Here is a 19,447-nt window from a genome sequence, read left to right as displayed (position 1 = left end):
CCCCATGGTCTTGGGCAAGTCAGCTCCCTGCCGGGGCCCCCTTCCCATCAGTAAAATGAAGCGTGGGCTATTCGACACTTCTGGCTCTTCCTGCTCAGAATGCTTATGATGACAGTAGGGGCTCTGGCCCCTAGTCCAAATTTGAAGGGAACTCACAGGAAATTCCTTTCTCTAAGAGAGGGCACTGGTGATGGTCTCATTAGTGGGATGCAGGGGATCACCCAGAAGTAGCCCTCCAATATCTGTGTGGGTGTGTGTTGCTGTGTGATTATATGTTACGGGGAGGGTGCAGAAAGAGGGTAGGGATAGCCATAAAGAAAGCAAACCAACTCTCCTGCTTCTGAAAACAAAAAAGCAGAGATGGCAACTGGAATTTATGGGTCAGGCAGGCTATACCTGGAGTTGCCCAGCCCACACATGCTTTTATCCCCTATACCTAGTCCCTGGTTTGGGGCTGCATTTGTCCACTTCAGAAAAGTGCATCTAGGGGTTACAGCAGGGTGGAGTGATCCTAGTGCTGACCCACCAGGTAAACCCCCACAAATCCTCAAAGGTCCAGGCAGAAAGAAGAGAGTAGGAAAGGTCTTTAGGCCCCTGCTGCTTCTTTTTCCAACTCCACTTGAGACAACTATGCATGATGGCACCTCAGAGAGACTCTGAGAAATTCTGTGTCCCCAGATCAGAGCATCCCCCCTCTCCCCATTCCTTTTAAGCTATCATGGTGATCAAAGACACCCCGGTGGCTGTGAGCCTGTCCCAGGGCCTGGCAGAGTGCTGTCGGGGAAACCTCTGGTTCCATCCTATTTTCATTGCTAAAATGGCCTTGAGCAAGTCACCTGAACAGGTTTCATGTTTAGCTGTAGGTTGGAGGTTTCAATGTCTACTTTCCATGGATATTTTAAGTATTAAACGAGGCAATGAATGTGAAATACTTAACGCAGTGCCCAGCACATAATAGGTACTAACAAGTACGGGCTATTATTGTTGTCAACATTGAGTCACTGCCCAGGCCATCATTAGCCTTGCCCTAATTTCAGATTTAGAACCAGCTAACACTAATCATGTACCCATAAGTGAGGGCTTTCACAAATACTACCTCATTTGAGTACCCAATTGCCCTGCTCATTTGCCTGGCTTATGAGCTTGTTTTCAGTATTGCCTCTTGGCCCTGATCTTTTTTTGTTCCTGTGGGTTTCCTGGCTTTCCAAACACCCATATCTTACCAGTGTCTGTGGTCTGGTTTCAGCCCACAGTCCATTCTGCTTCCCTCCCTGTGGTTCTCCAGGACTCAGACAGCAGCTCAGACCTGGTGCCAGGGTGTTTACCTAAGAATGACCTGTGCTCATCACAATCCTTGGCCCCACATTTTTCTCCCCTGTTCTGACTCCTTGTGCTCCTTCTGGTATCTGCTGCTGCCCTCAGCCCCAAGTTGTCCCCAAGAACTTCAGCACCAAACCAAAGCCCTAGTTATTTTGCTGCTTGTCTAGCATATGTCTTTCTTGACAGTCCCTGAAGTCTTTTCTGATCCTCCGTGATACACTAGCTTTCTTGCACCTCTCCCCATCCTGTACTTTTCCTCTGTTCTTAACATTTCCACCCAATCTTGGACTCCCCTTTTCCCTACTCTCCACACCCTGGGCCCACTCCAGGCCATAACTGTATGTTCAATCAAAAATAGCTCAACCTTTTGTCTCTGTCACTAGCAGTCAATGCTCTAAAGGAGCTTGAACCAATTTCAGCTAAGATATTAATGCAATTGGTGGTTTAAGGGCTATGTATATACTTTAACAAAAAATTAAAGGAGGCAAAACTTTATCTCAAGGAAATAAATTCATAATGGTCATGGGGGTCAAAGATTTAAGACAGAACTGCCTTCCCCTAACACAGTTTGCTTCAACCTATTTCTAGGTTCATATAGGTTTATAATTGTTACATCTTCTTTATGAATTGACCCTTTATCATTATAAGGTGTCTTTCTTGCCTTTAGTAACAATTTTTGTCTTAAAGTCTATTTTGTCTGATATCAGTATAGCCACACCAGCTCTCACTTTCTGCCTATTTATGCTTTTAAATCTAAACTAAGTCTCTTGTAGACAGCATGTAGTTGGATTGTGGTTTTTTTGGGGGGGATTGCTTTTTGTCTTTGTTTTTTATTTTAGAAAGAGAGAGAGAGAGCACATGAGTGAGAGAGAGAAGCAGAGGGAAAAAGAAAGACACAGGGCTCAATCCCATGATCCTGGGATCATGACCTGGGCCAAAATGAAGAGTGAGATGCTCAACCAACTGAGCCACCCAGATGCCCCTCGATCATGTTTTAAATCTATTCTTCCAATCTCTGCCCTTTAATTGGAGAGTTTGCTATGTTTACATTTAATATAATGGGTAAAGTAAGATTTAGTGTCTACCATTTTGCTACTTCTTTTCTATATTTTATATTCTTTGTTCTTCTGTTTCTCCATTACTACTTTCTCTTGTGTTAAATAATTAATTTCTAGTGCACTATTTTAATTACCATTCCATTCACTATATATATTTTAACTTATTTTCTTGGTGACTGCCCTGTAAGTAACCATTAATATCTCAATTTATAGCAATCTAGTTTGGATTAATACCAACTTAATTTCAATATTACACAAAACTTTGCTCCTCTATAGTTCCATGCCCCCCTCTCATATGTTGTTATTGTCACAAATTATATCTTTATACATTTTGTTCCCATCAACGTAGATTTATTGCTATTGATTTATGCAGTTCTCTTTTAAATCAGATTTTAAAAGGAGTTATAAACAAAAAATACATTCATACCATTTTCTGTATTTAATTACATAATTATTTTTACTAGTGCTCTTTTTTTCTTCACGTTGATTCAAGTTACTATCTAGAGCCTTTTCACTTCACCAATATTTCTTATAGGAAAAACCCCTCTCAGTTTTGTTTACATGAAAATGTTGATTTATCCTTCAGTTTTGAAGGATAGTTTTGTCCGATTTTGAACTTCTGGTTGACAGCGTTTTTGCCCCTTTGCTACTTTGAATATACCATTCCTAGTTTCTGGCCCCCATGGTTTCTAATGAGAAATTTCCTGTTAATCTTATTGAAGCTCTTTTGTGTATGTTGAATTGCTTTTGTTTTGCTGCTTTCAAAATTCTTATTTTTTTGGCTTTCAACAATTTGATTTTGATGTGTCTAGCTGTAGGTCTTTTTGAGTTTATCCTACTTGGAGTTTGTGTAGCATCTTGGTTGGTTTCCATCAAATTTGGGGAGTTTTTGGTCATTATTTCCTTAAGTATTCTTTATACCCTTTTCTCCCTCTCCTTTCCTTCTCCTGTAATGCATATGTTGGCATGCTCGATGGTGTCCCACAGGTTTCAGAGGTTTTGTTCATTCTTTTCTTCATTGTTTTTTGTGTTCTTCAGACTGCATAATCTCACTTGCCCTATATTCAAGTTCACTGATTCTTTCTTCTGCCTGCTGAAATATGCTATTGGGACCCTCTAGTGAATTTTTTTTTCCATTGTACTTTTCAACTTCAGAATTTCTATTTGGTCCTTTTTATAATTTGTATATCTTTATTGATTCTCTCTATTTGGTGGGATTTTGTTCTCATGATTTCCTTTAGTTCCTTAGACATGGTTTCCTTTAGGTCTTTGAACATATTTAAGTAGCTCACTTAAAATTTCAGAGACCTCACATTAGTAGCCACCTGCACTGTGTACAAATCAAGTTCTGCTTGGCAGTCGTTGCTTCCTTCCTCATACTTCACACAACATAGCCAGAACTTGTCTCATTCCTTAACCCAACCTCAAACCTCCTACCTACAGCCTTACCTGACTTCAGGATAGGAGGAGGGATATGAAACTCAAAAGTCTTTCAGATCTGAGAACTGTCCCCTCCACCTTGAGCTCCTTCATGTCCTGCTGGAGATGTACTGCCCAAGGAAGTGTCCAGCTCCTGGAGGAAGTGACGGGAGGCCAGAAATCCTCAGGCAGTGTTTTCTTTCCTGCCAGGAATCCAGACATTCCATAAAGCTTCACTCAGAAGGGATGGGGGGTGGGAAGGGAGGAACTACAGATCAGAAGTGTTTAATTACTTCAAAATAATGAAATCACAGTACATAAGCATAAAGAAACAAAGATTTAAGCAACTTCTTGGTGACTGAGCTTAGGAGCACTGTCACCTCTCCTCCCATTATTTGGGGAAAAGAAATTTGCTACACAAAGCCCAGCCAAGTTTAGTCAAAAATCTATAGGATTTTACTTTATTAGTTATTTCTTCCCTTCTTATCTGGTGTGTGTGTGTGTGTGTGTGTGTGTGTGTGTCAGGGTGAGGGGTAGGGATGATGAGGGGTAGGGGTAGGGTTGCCAGGATGTAGGATCTTTCTAAACCTTCCCCACTTCCTAACTTTATTAATGTTTCTATTAATAACTATGTTAATTATCCACAGTAGCAAACATCATAGCTCCAACTTTCACACAATTCAGTGGAGCCAGTTTCAGTGAAGTGGCCTACTTAGGAAGAACCTTCCTGGAAATGATGGGGGTTGGGAAACCATATGGTGCTTGGCAGAGGACCTGAAATCAATGTAGAAGCTGAGAAGCATTGGTGAGGCTGTGTCATTTATCATCCTGGAGTAGGACTGAGTCAAGTCCAAGAACTGACCCTCTCTCAGGGCTGGAACTTCATCAGCACTTTGGCTCTGATTCAGAAGTGGTACTTGCACTCTGTTGACATAGCAGTAGGAGACTCCCAGCAAATGAGGACTCTTCGGGCCATGGAGGTCTGTGCGATCATAATGAATTATGACTGGATCCATCTGACCTATAAAAGTAAATACTACCCATAAAAACACTGCATTACTCAGCAAAAATCCCCAAAGAACATGGGCAGAAGGAATGGGATTTTTTTTAACTTGGAATTGAAACATGTAGAGCTCAAGGAACCTCATAATGAATTTGAGTAACATGACTGTGGAACTAGAATTCACTGAGCATGTGTAGCGCCAGGTCAAGGACAGAGTGTCAGGGTGCGATTTACCATCCAGTCCATAGGCACCCCCAGGCCATTCTGTAATGATACTGTGTTGTGCTTATTTATACACACTACCCACAGGGCTCTGATAAGTGAAATGCGCTGGACTGAGCTCCCGAGGGCAGAAGCATTAATCTCTGCCTCATGCTTGGCACAGTGTCTGGCAAACAGTGTTTGCCTTATAGGAGCAGTTGAGAACAGAGCATCATTTCTCAAGAACAAGGCCCACCACTTGGTGAGCCACTCCACTGGAGCCCCAGTTCCCAGAAGCTGGGTGACTGGGTCCCTGTGGTCTGTTGCAACCCATGGGGTTGCCTTGCTGGTTCAAATGAGCTGCTGCTTCTGGCACTCAAAACAGTGCTGAGAAGTATTCCAGCTGCTGTGATTCAGTTGCATTTCAGACAGTGTGATGCCCATCAAAGCATTCCATCTCATCACCCTGCAGCCTCCCCAGCTGTTGCTAGTAGCAATCCATTACCCTTGGGCAGCTCAACAACTCAATTTGACTTGGGCTCCATGCCTCTGTGCATAAAAGATGCTTCCCTGCCTGGCTGTCTTCCTTCCTGGTATGGAATGGGCCATCTTTACCCAGGCTGTGCCTCTCCCAAATGTTTTCTCTAACCCCTGAAGACCTGCCCAGAATAAGAACCTGTACACAAGTTGTGTGGCCTTAGGCAAAACCTGGAACTGCGTGGTGCTCTGAGCCCCAGCTTCCACATCTGTAAGGTAGTGTTCTCTGTCTTACTGTCTGCTAGTGTGAAGGTCAAATGAGAACTCTGGGAAAAGGGTTTAGTCAACTGAAAGGCTCTAGACAAATGTCAGTTATTACATCATCATCTATCTCCCTGTGCAAGAGTCCAAAACAAAACAAAACAAAATAAGAAAGAAAGCCACACTTCTTGGTAACTGGGAGAAGCTGAGACCTCAGGTTAGAGCATCTCCTATTTCCCTGGGCTAGTAGAATAAGGAAAGCTTGCATTCCTTCAAGGTATAGACCTCTAAGAATGTTTTGTATCTTTCCATTCTGCTTTGTGGTGGGACGGGGGCCCAGCATCCAGGCTACAAGGTCCTCACTGGCAGGGTTCTGGTCTCATCCAATGTTTTTATTACCTAATAGACACTAGGTGTGGATGTGTAGATTTGTTGCTGAGTCAAGACTTCAGATCATGTACTCTTAATTGAACCACCTTTAAATATATGGTTTGTAGACACTTTCCCTTTGGGACAGTAAAAAGCTCTGGAGTTGGAGGGGAGTGCAGTTGCACACAAAATTGTGACTGTGTTCAGTGTCACTGAATTGTACATTTGTAAATGGTTAAATGGTAAATTTTATGTTTTGTGTATTTTGCCACAATACAATTTTTTTCAGAAAACACTTTCACACACATTTATGCTGCATGAATGAATGAAGGATTGACTCTCTTCAGTGTCCAACAACTGACAGTCTAAGGTACTGAGTGTTTGTCTCAGGTAATATCAGAGATGAGGGAGCAAGAAAGGAAGACACACTTAGCTTACTTAATGCCCTTGATGCTTCAGTGTACTCAAGGGAGGAAACACCTAGAAACCCACAGGTGTACACTAACATTCCATTAAAATGCCTTGACCGTAATCCCCAGGGTCCTGTTCCTTTCAAGGTGTCACCCAGCCCCACCCAACCCTGCATTCTGCTGGGGAAGGACCCTCAGGGCTCCTGGCACTTCTGCCCCCTGCACACTCTTCTTTTTAGGAGTTTGGCCACAGTCCTTCTAGATAAGCTCCTGGGGATGGGACCTCCATATCTTACATGCCAACAGGAGGGCTACGCCGGGTCTCAGAGTGTGGCCTCAATAAAGGCGTGTTGAATGAGTCTTTTGTTATTCCTGAAATTCTATTGCATTGACTACAGTGGGAAATACACTCATTAGAAATACTTCAGCTCGGCAAGATTTATGCTGTAATCATTTATGGTAAGAAGACTAGAAACTAGCAAAGAAGGACAGGAGCAGGAGAGGACCCGAATACTGTGTTCCATGATGAAGGACTGACTTGGGCGTTACACTTGCTCTGCACAACTCAGCAGGGCCAGATTAGAAGCAGCCAGCACAGAGCATGGGGATTGTGACCTATCATAAGGAAGTGTGTCCCAGTGAGCACTGTCCGACAGTAGAATAGGCTGCCTCACCAGATAGTGAGCTCCCTGATACTAGAGGTATTCAAGCAGATGTTGAACCTTCTGCTCTTGAGAATGCCTCTACCTCGATCTGCCCAACCCTGAGAGTCTGGAATTGTTTTGAACTGAGACTGAAGCAGAAGTTTATAGTACAAGGCGTGCCCAGGAGTCTGGATCAGCTAACCAGGAAGCACCCCTGGACCAGGAGAATGCTGAGCCAGTCTATTTCTCTTGTTCATCCTCCCATTCACCCTTCTCCAGTTTATCCCCTGCTCCGCATCTGCCCCACTTCTCCTTCCCTTTCCCCTTTTATCTTTCTGATTCTGTATCCACCACCCCCTCCCGCAGCCCGCTCCCCCTGCCAGGGAGTAGAAAGCACCTGGCCTGAGAGTCTCACGATGCTTCTGCAGCTTGCCTGGCATGGAGAGAGGTGCTGCGTCTTTGCCAGCGGCCTGCCAGCTCCTCTATTGTAGCAAGTGAAATTACCAGCTTCACACTGCGGGTCTATTTAAATCAGCCTTTCATGTCTGATGGATTTAAAAATATGCTAGAAGTCAGCATCTTAAATACAAGAAACACAAACAAGCAGATGAGGCTGCATTTTCCTCCCTCTGTGCCCACCCCACCCTCTTCCCTTCCTCCCACTCTCTCCTACCCCCTCCCAAAGCAGTTTTCATTCACGAGGCCTATCTCCCCACCCACCCGACTGCCCCCCCGAACCCCCATCCCTCCCCTTCTCTAGATGGTGTGGCAGTCTTCAGCCTGATCCGTGGCGGGGAGCCCTGGGTCTAGGTTCCCTGCTCAACTCTGCAGGACACAAGTAAGGCCACCCAGTGTGATCAGTGGGGTCTTCTGCCCTATTGTGTGCAAATGGAGCTCCAGCCTGAACCCAGGGTGGGCTCTGTCACAGATGAAGAGGCTGTGGCCCAGGCAGGAGGGGTAACTTGTGGGGTTCAGAGGTCAGTGAGCAGCGACCCTGGCTCCCCACCCACTGCCCTGGCAGTCCACAGCCAGCCTTCCAAAGCAGATGTGTTCAGTTTTCAGGGCAGGCTATTTGCTAGCCCCAGAGCCCCACCGCTCCCAGTAATCCACCTGTGAGGGCCTCTCGGGCTCTGGTCACAGCAGGGGTTCTCTGTCTGTCCTTAGGAATGGACCCTTTTTGGGGCCTTGGCCCACATCGGTTGACCCAACCCCACTTTCTCCAGCTACAATTTAATCATGTTCCCTGTAAGCCCTGGGTGTCATCTCTTTGGGGCTTGATATGTGGGCCCCAGGCATGTCCTCGGGCTGTGGGTCGGTGGCAGGAGTTCCAATGGCACCATCAGGATGGCTGTGTCACCTGAAAGTGCTCTGCTGCTCTGCAGGGCACAGGCGGAGGTGATGGCTGCGGCTCGGGGTTCTCAGCTTTGGATGCCACGGGAATCACCTGGGCAGTTTTCCTTTGTCTTTACTAGTTTATTTATTGGTATTTATTCTATTCTGCTTGTTTTGCTTTATTTTTTTTTAAGAATAATACCGATTCTCATTCCCCCCAACACACGAGAATTTCTGATTTAAGTAAAAGTTAACAGAGCTTTTAAAAAATTTGTTTAATATTACCACTATCAGCAATAAAAATAGCGGAACAGAAAAATGTTCTGCTTGTGTGTGAACATTTTCTTGACTTGGGATCTGCTCTTGTGTGCCTGTGTCTTTGCCCATGCTGTTCCCTCTGGCTGGATTCTTTAAGAGAATTTCAAGGGCTTGCTTGTGGCCATGCAGCAAGCCATCAGATGGCCTGGCAGGGTTCTGAGGCCTGCCTGGGATTCCACACCCTGTCAACCAGCAGGCCTTGGAGAACAGCCACGTTCTGGTGCTCCTCACGTGGGAGGGACAGTTGGGGCTCAGATGCCATGCCGGATCATCATGTGTCTGTGGATATAGAGTACATACACATATACACCATATGCACACACACCACACTCACATACTTACACATACCACACACACACACCACACATTCAGACACATCACACACCACACACACTCACATACTCACACAAATTCACATACCACACACATACCACACACATGCACATAAAAACACACCACACGCTCAGACACACACATTCATTTTTTTTTCAAAAAGGTATCTACAACCCCATTTATTGCAGCATTATTTACAATAGCCAAGACATTGAAACAATTTAAGTGCTCACTGATGGATAAGTAGATAAAATATAGATTAAAAAAATAAAGAAAAATGCAAACACACACACGCACACATATATGTCCATCTCCCTCATCAACTTTTCCAGCATTGGTTCGAGCTCCCAAGTGACAGGCCATGGTTACAACTTCTGAAGGTGATCCCAATCTTCCCTTTTTTAAAATTTATTTTTATTTTTATTTTTTTAATATGAAATTTATTGTCAGATTGGTTTCCATACAACACCCAGTGCTCATCCCAAAAGGTGCCCTCCTTGATACCCATCACCCACCCTCCCCTCCCTCCCACCCCCCATCAACCCTCAGTTTGTTCTCAGTTTTTAAGAGTCTCTTATGGTTTGGCTCCCTCTCTCTCTAACTTTTTTTTTCCTTCCCCTCCCCCACGGTCTTCTGTTAAGTTTCTCAGGATCCACATAAAAGTGAAAACATATGGTATCTGTCTTTCTCTGTATGATTTATTTTACTTAACATAACACTTTTCCAGTTCCATCCACGTTGCTACAAAGGGCCATATTTCATTCTTTCTCATTGCCATGTAGTATTCCATTGTGTATATAAACCACAATTTCTTTATCCATTTGTCAGTTGATGGACATTTAGGCTCTTTCCATAATTTGGCTATTGTTGAGATTGCTGCTATAAACATTGGGGTACAAGTGCCCCTATGCATCAGCACTCCTGTATCCCTTGGGTAAATTCCTAGCAGTGCTATTGCTGGGTCATAGGGTAGATTTATTTTTAATTTTTTGTGGAACCTCCACACTGTTTTCCAGAGTGGCTGCACCAGTTTGCATTCCCACCAACAATGCGATAAGGTTCCCGTTTCTCCACATCATCTCCAGCGTCTATAGTCTCCTGATTTGTTCATTTTAGCCACTCTGACTGGAGTGAGGTGATATCTGTGTGTGGTTTTGATTTGTATTTCCCTGATGAGGAGCGATGTTGAGCATCTTTTCATGTGCCTGTTGGCCATCTAGATGTCTTCTTTAGAGAAGTCAGACACACACATTCAGACACAACACACACACACCACACTCTCATACTCACATACACACATTCACCAAACACACACCATACCACACATACCACACACACCATACAGTCAGACATCACACACTCATGCATGTGTCACACATACACACACACACACACACACACATACACAAACACACTGATGGAAGTGCACACTCTACCCATTCCAATTTCATCCCCACTCCTTCCCCAGTAGTCCCACCACTGACGGCTTGAACTACTTTCCATGTAAGTTTGACTATGTGCCATGGTGCCACGCAAGATACTATGCCCTTGGAACACAAAAATGGAGAAAAAAATCAAGGAGTTCAAAGTGAGTGGAAGAGTTTTACTAACAAAGAGACCAGAAATGAGAGGGACTGTGCCGAATGCCCTGGGAAGTGGATGTTAGTGAGACTAAGCTCTCCCTGTTGGGGAGGGTGGTTTTAACAAAGGATTGAATGGCTCTCTGAGAGCAGGAAGGTAAGGGGGTGCCCTCAGGCAAAGACAGAGGGGAGCAGTCCTGGTGGGGAACACCAATGGAGAGAAGGGTGATAGGGGAGGGAGCGGGTTTGGGGGTCCAGTGGTGTCATCAGCAAGGCTGGTGGGCCTGTGCAGGGAAATTATGGAAGATGAATTGGGGAATGTAAGCAGATGAGGCCAAACCTGGAGAGCCTGCCTGGACCAGAGGAGTTTAAATACCATCCCGTAGGTAACAAGGAACCACTGGAGGGTTTTGAACAGGAAGGTGACAGGGTCAGGTCTGTGCCTGTGCTAGAAGAAAGAGGAGAGGAAGGATGGGGGTGAGCCTGAGGACAGGGAGACAGATGAGGATTGATCACCCCAGTCCCAGGACCCCACACTGAGAGGCCCAGGGTGTGGTGGGGAGGGAGAAGGAGCCTCATAACCCACCAACCTCAACTTTCAATGTGACCCATGTTTGTCTGTGAACCAGGCCACATGTTAAACGTTGGCCTTCCCTCTCTGCCTTCCCCCAGCCCAGTGGGTTTCCCAGCTGGCCAATACTTCCTCATTCAGAGACAGGGAAACTGAAGGACTCCGTATAAATGTGTTTTTTTGCTCCTTTTCCTGCTTCTATTCTCGCTAGGACCTGCACCCCCACTTTCCACATGCCTCATAGTGCAGATAGTGTGTGTCCTCTTTGTGAGGGACAAGGGGTCAATGATTTCTCTAGAAATCATCAGCACAACAGATAACATCCAAGGAAGGACCTGGTGAGAACGAGCCCACGAAGCCATCATGAGCGCATTCCATACTACAGGTGCTACACATCTTTGCACCAAGACCCCCTGACTCCAAGGAATGGGTGACTTAAGGACCCTTATCCTCGTTCTAACTGGTTCCTCAATGTCTGAGGGGACATGTGCACCAGACCACACTCCTTACTGAGGAGTGACCCCCAGACCCCAAGCAAAGATGAGACTCTCTCTCCTTTTCTTTTCTGTGTTTCCCAGATGCTCTGTCTGCTTCTGCGCTCTCTCTCTGTATCTTCAGTAAACTCTGCTCTTACTTTCTGCTGGCTTGCGTTTGATTTCTGTCCTGCGAGTAACCAAGGACCCTCTTGGCTGGTCCTGCGGCTGGTCCCTCATTTCTCCGAATGAGGTGGGGGCTTAGGAGATATACACTACAAACCTCAAGGCAAATAAAATTAGATATTGTATCCTCCTCTACTTGGAATTTTCCAGGCCCAAATTTCTTCCAGGCACATAAATAGTCAAAGCTATGGCTGTGGTTTGTGGACTGGGCAGAAGTAACAGAGAACCCATGAGTAGACAACACTTTAGAGTTTACCAGTTTCTTCCACTACACCCTCTGTGGGTCATCTTCCCTCTGTAGAACGGGAGACTCAGTGAAAATGAGCACCTCCTCCAGAGCAAGGCTGGTGAGAACTAGAGCTGGGACTTATCCAGCCCCTGAACCCTCAAGACTGGGACCAGACTCACTGTGCTTAGACATAATCACATTGTTTGCCCTCAGTTTCCATCTACAGCTTGTCAACCCCAGGCCTCCCCAGATCCTGTACACTTAGGCAGCCCTACTCACACCCCCCCGGCCCCTCCCCTCCCTTTGCTCAGAAGCTGTCCTCTCCACAGGCCCCCTTGTTTGGGGACACTCTGAAGAGTGATGTGTGAAAGAGAATCTAATCAGAGATAATCAATAGGCAATATTAGCAGAACCAAATGAAGTCCCTGCCTGGATGAGAGTCACCTAGCCCCAGCCAACAAGCAGCCAGTATCCCTAACTCCATTTCCTCTCAGTTATTAAAATGATTTTACAAGAGATAGTCCCATCTCAGGAAAGTCACAGACTAATAAAGTGCAGTCGAGCGTCCGGAGAAATCCCACATCCAGGCCTACCCTCCCATTTCCTTTGGCTGCTCACTGGCAAAGCCTCTGTGGTATCTTTCTGCAGTACTGGTGGACCTTCATTTCCTCCTTGAGTCTTTATTTCTCACTTTGACCCCGGACCCTTCACAAAGCCTGGCAGCCATTCTCCTGTCTCCCACTAAAAACTCAGGCGTAGGATCTTTTAGGAAAACTCTCTGCCCAGGGTCACGAAATAAGCGCCACAGAGTTACAGAACAAATCTCAGATCCTTCAGACTGGCCATCGGGGGAGGGAAGGGGGACGGTGCCTGGATTTCATTCCAAGTGAGCACCTTTATTTCACAGATGAGAACCCTGAGGCCTAGAAGGAGCCAACCAGGACGGCTACAGGCATCCTGGCAACCGACAGGAACAGCATGGCAGCAGGTCAGCATCTGCTCCTTCAGCAAGTATTTATCAGATCGGATGTCTCTGGTGGGCCATGGGGCTGTACTCAACACTGAAACACAAACATAAGTGAGCTATAGAACCTTCCCTCCAGGAGACTGTTGTCTCAGGGCAAGAGGAGCAGACACAAAAACAGATAGGGGTAGTACAGTGTGGGAGGTGTGGGCACGGAGAGCTGCCCAGAGATGCAGGGAGCCCAGCAAAGAGGGTCACAGGAGGCCCATGTGTCTGAGTCCTGGAGGCACTCAAAGCCTGGCATGAACCATAGCCTGTACTCATAGCCATCATAGTGAATGGACACAATGTTTACCACGTCCCAGGCACGGTTCTCATCTAATCCTTACCGCCTTCCTCTGAGGAAGATAGTACTGCCAGTTCACAGGTCAAGGAAACTGAGGCAGAGAGAGGCTAGCTTCCTTGCTTGAGGTTACCCAGCCAGGAGAGGGAGAACTGAGGTCTTAGCTTCAGAGTCTACATGCCAGCATGGCCCGTGCTCCTCTGCTCCAAGGTGACTACAGGTCCTCAGTTAAGACACCACATGCGGCCGCCTGCCACTATGGCCAGGTATGAGCCCTCCATCCAGCCGTACACCAGGCAGCCAGTAGCCTTGGCCGTGAGTCACATTTAATGACCTCAGGTTCCCTAAGCCCTGGCCCTGCTCTGACCTCCCATGGCTTCTCTAATCCGGGCATTTGCAAAACCACCTTCAGAATAGTTCCCAAGCAACGGAACCAGGTGCCTTTTCTCTTTGGCCCCACAAAGCAAGCATTCCCACCTACTGTGGGCAGAGACTCTACTCGGAATTGTTTCTCCCTTTCTCCCTAAGACAGCCCGGAGTCACCTGCATGTTCTTGTCTGGGGCCCTCGGTTCCAAGAACAGGGAGCTATCATTTATAAGCAGCTGTAGCATGCTGCATGCTGCATGCTGCATGGGGGGAGTCAGCAGGCCATCTCAGACTATCTCATCCGACATTTGCAATAATCCTGGAAGAAAGGTTAGTATCATCCCCATTTAACGGAGGAAGAATTCACACAGGAAGAAAGACTGCCAGTAACCCCCTGCAGGTCTCAGAGCCATTGGCTGCAGGAGTCAGGCTTCAACCCCAGGTCTATTCATCTCCAAGACTGGCTGGTGTTCACCGCATCATCCATGACCATGAGCCTGACTGGTGAATCTGTGAAGCCTGCATCTTTGGCTTCAAGCACAATGCTATATCCAACTGAGCTAACCAACCGTGGCCAGAAAGCAATTGTCATAATATCAGAAACCCATTATGACCCACGAAGCCTCTGAAAGACGCTTCAAGAATACATCTGTGAGTTGAAAGTGACGCCGAGCATTATGCTCCCCTGGAAACAGCTGCCTGGGGCTTGAAGACAGCAGAGAAATCCCAAGATGCAGATCCAGCCTCATACAGACCCTACCGACCACCTCTTGCCTCCCAGACAATTACATCCTCTGAGCTAAGGGGAAGTCGTCCTTGTGGGGAGAACAGCATGACATGACACCAGACAGGATAATGCAAATGATCTCAGAGTTGCACAAATAGCCCCTTTGTGGATCCCCGATTGGTGAACAAGCAATCCTACAATGAAGCAATTTGTATTCAAGCCATTTTCCACAACAGCAACCCACAGAAGCCTCAATCTCCACCCTCCCCTCGTGGCTCCTGCGGGCTCTGCCCATTTTACATTGACCTTTTCTGTGGTCATCTGTGGTTTTCTGAAATAGGCAATGGAGTAAGTCTATTACCAGATTCCAAGGGAAAGGACTGCCAACTTAAGTAATTAGATTGCGAGCATGGGTGGCATGCAAATCTTGTCCTGTCACTTTCCTGATGAAACTCTTCGGTGCCTTCTCAGTGTCCAAGGCAAACGTCTCCCTGACATGGTGGCTCCCAACGCTCTTGACTGTGGGCCCTGGCTATATCTTCTCACTGCTCTCCCCTGCCCCTAGCCTTTGCTCTTCTCTGATCTTCTTTTTCAAATGTGCCACACTCTCTCGATGCCTTTGGGCTGGCCCTTGCCACGTGGCCTTCCTGCCAGATGCCTCCCTATGCCCATCTCCCTTGTCTTGCCCCTCCACTTCTGAAAGTTTCTGTTTAGTTTTTTTATGTTTATTTATTTATTTTGAGAGAGAGAGAGAGAGGATGCACGAGTGGGGGAGGGACAGAGGGAGACGGAGAGAGAATCCCAAGCAGTCTCTGTGCTGTCAGTACAGAGCCCAACACAGGGCTCGATCTCAGAAACTGTGAGATCATGACCTGGGCTGAAGTCAAGAGTTGAACGCTCAACTGACTGAGCCACCCAGGTGCCCCTGCAAATTCCTGTTTAAGGTCGTATCTTCAGAGAGGCTCTCTTGATCTCTTAGCAGTGTCTTACTCCTTCAGCCTCTGCCTTTCCTCTTTTATCATATTTGTCATTCTTCCTTAGGCTTTGCTCCCTCAGCAGCCTGTAAATTCCAGGAGGGCAGATGCATCCATTTTGTTCACTCCTATGTTCCTGGGAGGGACTCGAGAAATATCTCTGGAATGCAAGAAGTTAAGAAAGACTGGAACTGGAGCCTTCAGGGAGCAAATGAAATTACACCTGTGCTTGATCTGAAAATCATGCCCCACCTCCAGATAACATGTAGTGAGCATATCTCCCTCCTGCCCCCATATAGATCTTCCATGTTTCATGGTGACATGATAATCTTGGACTGTGTGGCTATGTGTGCGACAAAAAATTTCTGCATCTCTAAGTTTTGCTTCTTCCTCCCTGCACAGATGTTCTCTCAGGAGGCTCAATCCTTGCCCTGGGCTCAGAGGAGGATCCCTGTCGTTCTGTTCTTCTAATGCCCTCTGATGCCTCTAATGCCTTCTAATGCCCTCTTCTAATGCCCTCTGACTCACAATGCCACAGTGGCACATGCCTCGGTCACATTAATGACAATTTATGACAGTGGGGAAGTGGCTGGTTATTTCTTATTAAGTGTAGCCGAATAACTCTTATGTAAGCATTTATGTGGTTGTTACTGCAGTCAATATGAGGTTCCCAGCCTGATCCCCACCTCATCCCTCTTGCCAGGCCCAGAAGGTGCTGCCGAGTCGCTAACTCCAGCCATCAAGAAAATAGGTGCTCTAAGTACACAAACTCAGTAAATTATTAATCAAAACCAAATATGACTAGAAGAAAATTCTCCTGGGGAAAGCAGCGTGTGTTGGATTCCAGGGTAAAGTAGACATTTTGGATTATTAGAGATCCTCTCCACGGGATGCAAACCAGATACTAGATGTAGACACTAGGCTCAGTCTCAAGGTCACCGGGAAGTCCTTGTGTTTGGAGATGCAGGTGGAGAGAGACAGAAGGTGAGGACCTTCCCAGAGAGTCCCAGGTGGGACTGTGGCATCTCAAGAACTGAGGATCTTTTAGCTCTAATGGAAGGACACATATCAGGTGGTGTCAGCCACTGTCTGCTGGAGGGCTGAGAGATGGACTTTGAGATCTCTGCAAGTGGGGCACCTGGGTGGCTCAGTCGGTTAAGGATCTGACTCTTGACTTCAGCTCAAGTCATGATCTCATTGTTCATGAGATTAAGCCCCCATGTCAGGCTCTACACTGGCAGCGAGGAGCCTGCTTAGGATTCTCTCGTTCCCTCTCTCTCTGCCCCTCCCCATCTTTCTTTCTCTCTCTCTCTCTCTCAGAATAAATAAACATAAAAAAAAGATCTCTGCAAGCCACCTGTGAGGCCTTTAGAGAGCTAATGAACAGGAGCCAACAAGCAGGCCACCTCTGCCCAGGGCTTTTGGCAAAAACTCTACATGTGTGTTACTTACAAGGCTGCCCCCCAAACTCACCAAAGCTTGCAGCCCTGGGGCCTTGCCAGCTGCTGACTGTGGCTCTGATGACAAAGCCTGCTGCCATCCAGCACCTTCAGAGGTGCATAGGCTCAGGCACTGGCACCCAGGTAGGTTTCTCAGTAACAGAGCTGGAATGCAGGGCAGAAATATTAAAATAACAATCATACCTGGAATTGCTATTGTGCTTCACAGGTTCCTAACATGCTTTACACTTATCTCCTTTCATCCAGATCATCTCTAAAGGGTCTCGTGAACGTGCAGTAACTGGACCAAAGTCACATAGTGAGTAATCAGCCCCACTGGGGTTTGTCTCAGTCTTTGGCTCCAATCCCCAAGGCATGTGGCAGAGTTGTCCAGTGACTGATGCTTGCCTTTGGGGGTGGGGACAGCAGGGCCTGGGCCAAGTGACCCAGCATCCTAGGGGTTTCCTCTGCCAGTTTGCTCTGTCTGCCCTTGAGGGTGAGGTGCTAGCTACAGACCCTTTGGTAAAGACCCTTTTCACTTCTACTGGGAGAAATGACCTATGGTTAGGATCAGGAAGGGTTCTGGGCCTCCTCGAGTGCTGTCATTCTCTGAAAATGATAGACCGGGTCTTCCTGTGGCATTAACAGATAGCTGGGCAATTCAGGCATATTTTCCTTCTATTTCAAAAGCTTAATGACTGAGGGACACTAAGGAGGCAAAATCCTCACCACTCACCCTGATACAGCTTGCATCACCAAGCTGGGCTCACACTGCAGATGTGGGGGGGGGGGGTGGGTAGAGCAGCCAGGTTAGGGAGGATGGCTGAGGGACCTCATTTCTCAGTGTTGGGGCAGGAGCAAGCTCAGCCTGCCCAGAGATTGGCAACCAGACAGTGCAGGCCATAAGGACAGGGATAGTGCCTGTGACTCTGCTACGTGCCATTGCCTACCTCAGGGCCTAGAGCCCATTAAGTATCTAATAAATGTTTGTTGGTCAAATTTCTGATCATCGAACATGTTGTGTCTGAGCCTTAGCTGAATATGAGCCAATTGCTTCCAATGGGATGAGCTCAAGGCAGCCTGGGAGGCTTTAGATGTGGAGCCAGGCACACTCATCATGCCTAGACAGGTGTGAGATCACCCATCCTCAAGCAGGTTTATCCCAACAGTCTCAAGACCACAGGGCAAGGGTCTAAGACAAGCTAGACTGCCACACAGGTGGGGTTACAGTCAGAAACCAGGTATGTAACAAGGTGCTTTGCACGACTCAAGACAGCAACCAAATATAATCTGTCTTCAGGAAGAGGGTTCCAGAACCCAGGACCTCTGTGTAGTGGCAAGGGTGGGGTGGGGTGCAAGAACAGACAGAACTCCCCTAGTGTGTGATACCCAAAGATTAAGGGTAGGAGGTCACTCATGTTGGCCAAGATGCAGAGAAAGAGGATCTCTTTTGCACTAGTGGTGGGAATGCAAACCGGCGCAGCCACTCTGGGAAACAGTATGGAGGTTCCGCAAAAAGTTAAAAATAGAACTACCATACAAGCCAGCAATTGCACTACTAGGTATTTATCCAAGGGTTACAGGTGCGCTGTTTCTAAGGGGCACAGGCACCCCAATGTTTATAGCAGCACTATTGACAATAGCCAAAGTATCAAAAGAGCCCAAATGTCCATTGATACACGAATCGATAAAGATGTGGTATATTATTCAGTGGAGTATTACTCAGCGATCAAAAAGAATGAAACATTGCCATTTTCAACTACGTGGATGGAAGTAGAAGGTATTATGCTAAGCGAAATAAGTCAGTCAGAGAAAGACAAATATCATATGGCTTCATTCATATGTGGAATTTAAGATACAAAACAGATGAGCATAAAGGAAGGGAAGCAAAAATGATATAAAAACAAGGAGGGGACAAAACATAAGAGACTCTTAAATACAGAGAACAAACCATGGGTGGGGGGATTGGCTAAATGGGCAAGGGGCATTAAGGAAGATACTTGTTGAGATGAGCACTGGGTGTTATACATAGGGGATGAATCACTGGAATCTACTCCTGAAATCATTATTGTACTATATGATAACTAACTTGGATTTAATTAAAAAAATAAATAATAAATTAAAAATTAAAATTAAAATTAAATTTTAAAAAAAAGGATAGGAGATCACTCCATGATCACTACTGGCCACTAGGCCAAGGACAGACTCCTATCTGGGTGACTGACCCAAAGCGCAGGAATGGGCTGAGATGTCTCGCTTAATTTCATTTTGTTACAGAGGTCTGGATTCAGGCTGGACCTCAAGGTGGGGTGCCAGCTGTAGTGCCAAGAGGGGAGGAAGGCTGTAGAGACAGGGGAGCAGAGAGGGCCTAGCAAAGGGGAGACAGCCTCCATAGGTGGCTTTTGTGAGAGTAACAAAAATTCCAATATCTCCCCAGGGGCACAGATAG

The sequence above is a fragment of the Lynx rufus genome, unplaced genomic scaffold (assembly GCF_022079265.1).
Source record: "Lynx rufus isolate CCGP_SWC_20201006 ecotype Redwood Valley unplaced genomic scaffold, mLynRuf1.p SCAF_7, whole genome shotgun sequence".
Classification (NCBI taxonomy): Eukaryota; Metazoa; Chordata; class Mammalia; order Carnivora; family Felidae; genus Lynx; species Lynx rufus.
Note: the sequence above shows the minus strand (reverse complement) of the source record.